Source organism: Larus michahellis, chromosome 28 (genome assembly GCF_964199755.1).
Source record: "Larus michahellis chromosome 28, bLarMic1.1, whole genome shotgun sequence".
In the NCBI taxonomy this organism is placed as follows: Eukaryota; Metazoa; Chordata; class Aves; order Charadriiformes; family Laridae; genus Larus; species Larus michahellis.
Window position 1 is genome coordinate 33,901 of NC_133923.1, and position 7,584 is coordinate 41,484.

Genomic DNA, 7,584 nt, shown 5'->3' on the forward strand with positions numbered 1-7,584 from the left:
TACAGGGAAAGTGCCAGGAGGGAATTGTGGAGCTTGTTCTCAGTGTCTCTGAGAATTGCTCTGATTATCTGTGTGACCTCTTTGCTAAGACTCTCCAGAGAGCCGTCCTCAAAACAAACACACATCTTGACATATCTCCCACATTGATCGCAGTGTCTCCAGAAACGGCATTCAAGGAGCCAGGAGGTTTTCTCCCTACACTGTCCATTGAGTTGTCCTCAAAACCAATATACATCCTGCTATATCTCCCACATGGAAAATGCCAGGAGGGAGAAGTGGGGATTATGTTTAGACTTTCTCGGAACTGCTTCAAATCAACTAGATATCTTTGTGCTGTAAATCTCCCAACAGCCAAACGCAAAAGCACCAAACATCTCGCTGTATGTCCCACATCCAAAGTGCCAAGAGAGTAATGTAGAGCTTGCTCTCCCTGTCTTTGAGTACTGTTTTCACTGTCCCGATGACCTCTTTGCTAACATTCTCTTCAGAGCTGCAGTGAAACCAGGAACCACGTGGAGAAGGCAGCCACACTGAAAATGCCTGGAAGGAACGTTGGGGCTTCTTCTCAGTGTCTGTGACATAGGGTTTCACTGTCCCGCGAAAGTCTCTGCTAACACCCTGCAGAGCGCTGTGCCCAATATACAGAAACGTCTTGCGGTATCTCCTACAGGGAAAGTGCCAGGAGGAATTGTGGAGCTTGTTCTCAGTGTCTCTGAGAATTGCTCTGATTATCCCTGTGACCTCTTTGCTAAGACTCTCCAGAGAGCCGTCCTCAAAACCAACACACATCTTGACATATCTCCCACATTGATTGCAGTGTCTCCAGAAACGGCATTCAAGGAGCCAGGACCTTTTCTCCCTACACTGTCCATTGAGTTGTCCTCAAAACCAATATACATCCTGCTATATCTCCCACATGGAAAGTGCCAGGAGGGAGAAGTGGGGATTATGTTTAGACTTTCTCGGAACTGCTTCAAATCAACTAGATATCTTTGTGCTGTAAATCTCCCAACAGCCAAACGCAAAAACAGCAAACATCTCGCTGTATGTCCCACATCCAAAGTGCCAAGAGAGAGCTTGCTCTCCCTGTCTTTGAGTACTGTTTTCACTGTCCCGGTTACCTCTTTGCTAACATTCTCTTCAGAGCTGCAGTGAAACCAGGAACCACGTGGAGAAAGCACCCACACTGAAAGTGCCTGGAGGGAACATTGGGGCTTCTTCTCAGTGTCTCTGACATAGGGTTTCACTGTCCCGGGAAAGTCTCTGCTAACACCGTGCAGAGCGCTGTGCCCAATATACAGAAACGTCTTGCGGTATCTCCTACAGGGAAAGTGCCAGGAGGGAATTGCGGAGCTTGTTCTCAGTGTCTCTGAGAATTGCTCTGATTATCTGTGTGACCTCTTTGCTAAGACTCTCCAGAGAGCCGTCCTCAAAACAAACACACATCTTGACATATCTCCCACATTGATCGCAGTGTCTCCAGAAACGGCATTCAAGGAGCCAGGACCTTTTCTCCCTACGCTGTCCATTGAGTTGTCCTCAAAACCAATATACATCCTGCTATATCTCCCACATGGAAAGTGCCAGGAGGGAGAAGTGGGGATTATGTTTAGACTTTCTCAGAACTGCTTCAAATCAACTAGATATCTTTGTGCTGTAAATCTCCCAACAGCCAAACGCAAAAGCAGCAAACATCTCGCTGTATGTCCCACATCCAAAGTGCCAAGAGAGAGCTTGCTCTCCCTGTCTTTGAGTACTGTTTTCACTGTCCCGGTTACCTCTTTGCTAACATTCTCTTCAGAGCTGCAGTGAAACCAGGAACCACGTGGAGAAAGCACCCACACTGAAAGTGCCTGGAGGGAACATTGGGGCTTCTTCTCAGTGTCTCTGACATAGGGTTTCACTGTCCCGGGAAAGTCTCTGCTAACACCGTGCAGAGCGCTGTGCCCAATATACAGAAACGTCTTGCGGTATCTCCTACAGGGAAAGTGCCAGGAGGGAATTGTGGAGCTTGTTCTCAGTGTCTCTGAGAATTGCTCTGATTATTCGTGTGACCTCTTTGCTAAGACTCTCCAGAGAGACGTCCTCAAAACCAACACACATCTTGACATATCTCCCACATTGATCGCAGTGTCTCCAGGAACGGCATTCAAGGAGCCAGGAGGTTTTCTCCCTACACTGTCCATTGAGTTGTCCTCAAAACCAATATACATCCTGCTATATCTCCCACATGGAAAGTGCCAGGAGGGAGAAGTGGGGATTATGTTTAGACTTTCTCGGAACTGCTTCAAATCAACTAGATATCTTTGTGCTGTAAATCTTCCAACAGCCAAACGCAAAAGCAGCAAACATCTCGCTGTATGTCCCACATCCAAAGTGCCAAGAGAGAGCTTGCTCTCCCTGTCTTTGAGTACTGTTTTCACTGTCCCGATGACCTCTTGGCTAACATTCTCTTCAGAGCTGCAGTGAAACCAGGAACCACGTGGAGAAGGCACCCACACTGAAAATGCCTGGAAGGAACGTTGGGGCTTCTTCTCAGTGTCTCTGACATAGGGTTTCACTGTCCCGGGAAAGTCTCTGCTAACACCCTGCAGAGCGCTGTGCCCAATACACAGAAACGTCTTGCGGTATCTCCTACAGGGAAAGTGCCAGGAGGGAATTGTGGAGCTTGTTCTCAGTGTCTCTGAGAATTGCTCTGATTATCCCTGTGACCTCTTTGCTAAGACTCTCCAGAGAGCCGTCCTCAAAACCAACACACATCTTGACATATCTCCCTCATTGATCGCAGTGTCTCCAGGAACGGCATTCAAGGAGCCAGGAACTTTTCTCCCTACACTCTCCGGGGACAGTTCCTTAAAACCAATATACATCCTGCTTTATCTCCCACATGGAAAATGCCAGGAGGGAGAAGTGGGGATTATGTTTAGACTTTCTCGGAACTGCTTCAAATCAACTAGATATCTTTGTGCTGTAAATCTCCCAACAGCCAAACGCAAAAGCAGCAAACATCTCGCTGTATGTCCCAAATCCAAAGTGCCAAGAGAGTAATGTAGAGCTTGCTCTCCCTGTCTTTGAGTACTGTTTTCACTGTCCCGGTTACCTCTTTGCTAACATTCTCTTCAGAGCTGCAGTGAAACCAGGAACCACGTGGAGAAGGCACCCACACTGAAAATGCCTGGAAGGAACGTTGGGGCTTCTTCTCAGTGTCTCTGACATAGGGTTTCACTGTCCCGGGAAAGTCTCTGCTAACACCGTGCAGAGCGCTGTGCCCAATATACAGAAACGTCTTGCGGTATCTCCTACAGGGAAAGTGCCAGGAGGAATTGTGGAGCTTGTTCTCAGTGTCTCTGAGAATTGCTCTGATTATCCCTGTGACCTCTTTGCTAAGACTCTCCAGAGAGCCGTCCTCAAAACCAACACACATCTTGACATATCTCCCACATTGATTGCAGTGTCTCCAGGAACGGCATTCAAGGAGCCAGGAGGTTTTCTCCCTACACTGTCCATTGAGTTGTCCTCAAAACCAATATACATCCTGCTATATCTCCCACATGGAAAGTGCCAGGAGGGAGAAGTGGGGATTATGTTTAGACTTTCTCAGAACTTCTTCAAATCAACTAGATATCTTTGTGCTGTAAATCTCCCAACAGCCAAACGCAAAAGCAGCAAACATCTCGCTGTATGTCCCACATCCAAAGTGCCAAGAGAGAGCTTGCTCTCCCTGTCTTTGAGTACTGTTTTCACTGTCCCGGTTACCTCTTTGCTAACATTCTCTTCAGAGCCGCAGTGAAACCAGGAACCACGTGGAGAAAGCACCCACACTGAAAGTGCCTGGAGGGAACATTGGGGCTTCTTCTCAGTGTCTCTGACATAGGGTTTCACTGTCCCGGGAAAGTCTCTGCTAACACCGTGCAGAGCGCTGTGCCCAATACACAGAAACGTCTTGCGGTATCTCCTACAGGGAAAGTGCCAGGAGGAATTGTGGAGCTTGGTCTCAGTGTCTCTGAGAATTGCTCTGATTATCCCTGTGACCTCTTTGCTAAGACTCTCCAGAGAGACGTCCTCAAAACAAACACACATCTTGACATATCTCCCACATTGATCGCAGTGTCTCCAGGAACGGCATTCAAGGAGCCAGGAACTTTTCTCCCTACACTCTCCGGGGACAGTTCCTTAAAACCAATATACATCCTGCTATATCTCCCACATGGAAAATGCCAGGAGGGAGAAGTGGGGATTATGTTTAGACTTTCTCGGAACTGCTTCAAATCAACTAGATATCTTTGTGCTGTAAATCTCCCAACAGCCAAACGCAAAAGCAGCAAACATCTCGCTGTATGTCCCACATCCAAAGTGCCAAGAGAGTAATGTAGAGCTTGCTCTCCCTGTCTTTGAGTACTGTTTTCACTGTCCCGATGACCTCTTTGCTAACATTCTCTTCAGAGCTGCAGTGAAACCAGGAACCACGTGGAGAAGGCAGCCACACTGAAAATGCCTGGAAGGAACGTTGGGGCTTCTTCTCAGTGTCTCTGACATAGGGTTTCACTGTCCCGGGAAAGTCTCTGCTAACACCGTGCAGAGCGCTGTGCCCAATATACAGAAACGTCTTGCGGTATCTCCTACAGGGAAAGTGCCAGGAGGGAATTGCGGAGCTTGTTCTCAGTGTCTCTGAGAATTGCTCTGATTATCTGTGTGACCTCTTTGCTAAGACTCTCCAGAGAGCCGTCCTCAAAACAAACACACATCTTGACATATCTCCCACATTGATCGCAGTGTCTCCAGAAACGGCATTCAAGGAGCCAGGAGGTTTTCTCCCTACACTGTCCATTGAGTTGTCCTCAAAACCAATATACATCCTGCTATATCTCCCACATGGAAAATGCCAGGAGGGAGAAGTGGGGATTATGTTTAGACTTTCTCGGAACTGCTTCAAATCAACTAGATATCTTTGTGCTGTAAATCTCCCAACAGCCAAACGCAAAAGCAGCAAATATCTCGCTGTATGTCCCACATCCAAAGTGCCAAGAGAGAGCTTGCTCTCCCTGTCTTTGAGTACTGTTTTCACTGTCCCGGTTACCTCTTTGCTAACATTCTCTTCAGAGCTGCAGTGAAACCAGGAACCACGTGGAGAAAGCACCCACACTGAAAGTGCCTGGAGGGAACATTGGGGCTTCTTCTCAGTGTCTCTGACATAGGGTTTCACTGTCCCGGGAAAGTCTCTGCTAACACCGTGCAGATCGCTGTGCCCAATATACAGAAACGTCTTGCGGTATCTCCTACAGGGAAAGTGCCAGGAGGGAATTGTGGAGCTTGTTCTCAGTGTCTCTGAGAATTGCTCTGATTATCCCTGTGACCTCTTTGCTAAGACTCTCCAGAGAGCCGTCCTCAAAACAAACACACATCTTGACATATCTCCCACATTGATCGCAGTGTCTCCAGAAACGGCATTCAAGGAGCCAGGAGGTTTTCTCCCTACACTGTCCATTGAGTTGTCCTCAAAACCAATATACATCCTGCTATATCTCCCACATGGAAAGTGCCAGGAGGGAGAAGTGGGGATTATGTTTAGACTTTCTCGGAACTGCTTCAAATCAACTAGATATCTTTGTGCTGTAAATCTCCCAACAGCCAAACGCAAAAGCAGCAAACATCTCGCTGTATGTCCCACATCCAAAGTGCCAAGAGAGAGCTTGCTCTCCCTGTCTTTGAGTACTGTTTTCACTGTCCCGGTTACCTCTTTGCTAACATTCTCTTCAGAGCTGCAGTGAAACCAGGAACCACGTGGAGAAAGCACCCACACTGAAAGTGTCTGGAGGGAACATTGGGGCTTCTTCTCAGTGTCTCTGACATAGGGTTTCACTGTCCAGCAAAAGTCTCTGCTAACACCGTGCAGAGCGCTGTGCCCAATATACAGAAACGTCTTGCGGTATCTCCTACAGGGAAAGTGCCAGGAGGGAATTGCGGAGCTTGTTTTCAGTGTCTCTGAGAATTGCTCTGATTATCTGTGTGACCTCTTTGCTAAGACTCTCCAGAGAGCCGTCCTCAAAACCAACACACATCTTGACATATCTCCCACATTGATCGCAGTGTCTCCAGGAACGGCATTCAAGGAGCCAGGACCTTTTCTCCCTACACTGTCCATTGAGTTGTCCTCAAAACCAATATACATCCTGCTATATCTCCCACATGGAAAGTGCCAGGAGGGAGAAGTGGGGATTATGTTTAGACTTTCTGGGAACTGCTTCAAATCAACTAGATATCTTTGTGCTGTAAATCTCCCAACAGCCAAACGCAAAAGCAGCAAACATCTCGCTGTATGTCCCACATCCAAAGTGCCAAGAGAGAGCTTGCTCTCCCTGTCTTTGAGTACTGTTTTCACTGTCCCGGTTACCTCTTTGCTAACATTCTCTTCAGAGCCGCAGTGAAACCAGGAACCACGTGGAGAAAGCACCCACACTGAAAGTGCCTGGAGGGAACATTGGGGCTTCTTCTCAGTGTCTCTGACATAGGGTTTCACTGTCCCGGGGAAGTCTCTGCTAACACCCTGCAGAGCGCTGTGCCCAATATACAGAAACGTCTTGCGGTATCTCCTACAGGGAAAGTGCCAGGAGGGAATTGTGGAGCTTGTTCTCAGTGTCTCTGAGAATTGCTCTGATTATCTGTGTGACCTCTTTGCTAAGACTCTCCAGAGAGCCGTCCTCAAAACAAACACACATCTTGACATATCTCCCACATTGATCGCAGTGTCTCCAGAAACGGCATTCAAGGAGCCAGGAGGTTTTCTCCCTACACTGTCCATTGAGTTGTCCTCAAAACCAATATACATCCTGCTATATCTCCCACATGGAAAGTGCCAGGAGGGAGAAGTGGGGATTATGTTTAGACTTTCTCGGAACTGCTTCAAATCAACTAGATATCTTTGTGCTGTAAATCTCCCAACAGCCAAACCCAAAAGCAGCAAACATCTCGCTGTATGTCCCACATCCAAAGTGCCAAGAGAGAGCTTGCTCTCCCTGTCTTTGAGTACTGTTTTCACTGTCCCGGTTACCTCTTTGCTAACATTCTCTTCAGAGCCGCAGTGAAACCAGGAACCACGTGGAGAAAGCACCCACACTGAAAGTGCCTGGAGGGAACATTGGGGCTTCTTCTCAGTGTCTCTGACATAGGGTTTCACTGTCCCGGGAAAGTCTCTGCTAACACCGTGCAGAGCGCTGTGCCCAATACACAGAAACGTCTTGCGGTATCTCCTACAGGGAAAGTGCCAGGAGGAATTGTGGAGCTTGGTCTCAGTGTCTCTGAGAATTGCTCTGATTATCCCTGTGACCTCTTTGCTAAGACTCTCCAGAGAGACGTCCTCAAAACAAACACACATCTTGACATATCTCCCACATTGATCGCAGTGTCTCCAGAAACGGCATTCAAGGAGCCAGGAACTTTTCTCCCTACACTCTCCGGGGACAGTTCCTTAAAACCAATATACATCCTGCTATATCTCCCACATGGAAAATGCCAGGAGGGAGAAGTGGGGATTATGTTTAGACTTTCTCGGAACTGCTTCAAATCAACTAGATATCTTTGTGCTGT